This window comes from Nylanderia fulva, unplaced genomic scaffold (genome assembly GCF_048542155.1).
Source record: "Nylanderia fulva isolate GAGA-0341 unplaced genomic scaffold, ASM4854215v1 Scaffold204, whole genome shotgun sequence".
Lineage (NCBI taxonomy): Eukaryota > Metazoa > Arthropoda > Insecta > Hymenoptera > Formicidae > Nylanderia > Nylanderia fulva.
In genome coordinates, this window is record NW_028190269.1 from 12,234 (window position 1) to 13,989 (window position 1,756).

Below are 1,756 nucleotides of genomic sequence, written 5' to 3' on the forward strand. Positions count from 1 at the left end.
CGATTCTTTTTTTTGCAATAACCAACAGAATTTTCTCTTATGTAAGTAATGTAAGTTTAAAATTTGTTTTTTGAATAATCTACTATGGTGGTTATAAATCTCTTGCCATACCTGGGATGGGATGTTGTTATTTAATCTTTGTGTAAAGTATCTTATGTTTTTGTTAAAATACCCTATTTGTCTGTGCAAGTCAAATATCTCTATGTTTAATATTTCCATTCTAAATTTATGCAACATACTGTCTAACCTTTTTTTTGATTTATAATGACATACGTTAATATTACTATTGTCTGATAGATGCTTAGGTAAAACTCTGAATGTCCTACATTGTTTTAAAAATATTAATTTGGACACAGTTCTTATTTTGCCATAATTCGCCCTTAGCCAAGATTTTAAATCTTCAAAACTTTGTTGTCCATAATTATGTTGTACAAACTTAAAATTAAAATGGTGGAACTTAAAAAGTGTATAATTATTACGCATTGTAAGGCCAGCGTGAATTAAATATATATATTTTATAAATTAAACTTCGGCTCGTATACAATTAAAATATGTGATATAGTAAAAGGCCAACTTAACGAGCTTATATGCTATTAATTGAAAAATTTATTTATTAATTTACTTCATACTATACAAAAGTTCAGATAAACGTTTCGACTGTACGACAGTCTTTCTCAATATCCTAATAATATGTTAAAAAATTAATTTAGTCATTTCGACATCATAAATAAATACAACAATTATAAGATTATATGACGAACGCAGTACAAATTCATGTATGTTGGCATGAGTTAGAGCGTCAGATGCTGTTATATTATGTAACCACTGTGAACAAATTAATATATCCGCTCAAATATTACATTTAGACTTTTAATAAATAGTATTAACTTACTTTTTTGTCAACGAACATAACACTTTTTTAAAAAATTATTTCTTTTTACTTAACATAGTCACAATGTGTACTTTTTTAAAAAACAAATCGATATCTGTATCTTACAATGTCCGCGCTGTATATATACCCAATTTTTAAGATGACGTAGACAATTTTTTTAGAATATCATAATAAGAACCGTCAAGACGCTCGGTGTCCTTTTTTAGGTTGATACTGTTGTTTTCTTCTTTAATATATATCATTTCTGATATCAACCTTTTATAATAATTCTTTTCATAATCTAGGATTTTTGTGTCGTTCCAATTGAAATTGTGTGTAAATTTTACAATATGATCAGAAACCACCGAGTGCCTTGCTGAATCTAATCTAATATTATTTTTATGTTCATTTACTCTTGTACCTAATTGTCTTTTCGTCTGTCCTACATATGTAGCATCACAATTATTACATGAAATCTTATATATGACCCCTGAATTATTTTGGAGCTTATCTCTGTCTTTTTGCGTTTTTATGACTCTGTTTAATTTCTTTAGACATCTGTATCCTACTGTTATATTTGATTTCTTTAATTCTGATGCTACTAGTTCCGAGATTCTTTCAATATAAGGTATCGCTATGAATTTTTTATTATTGTCATTATTTATGATTTCGTTATTTATATCTTGAGTCATTTTAGTAGTTTTTTCTTGTTCAGAGAAAAATAGTGTAAACTCTCAAAATAATAAATATATTAATAACCACATTAACGCAACAAATTTTATAAACAGAACTATTAATCCATTAGAACAAACCAATGATAAATGGTTTATTAATTTGACTGATGTAGATATTCCAACTGATGTCACAAATTTATTGCAATTAGGT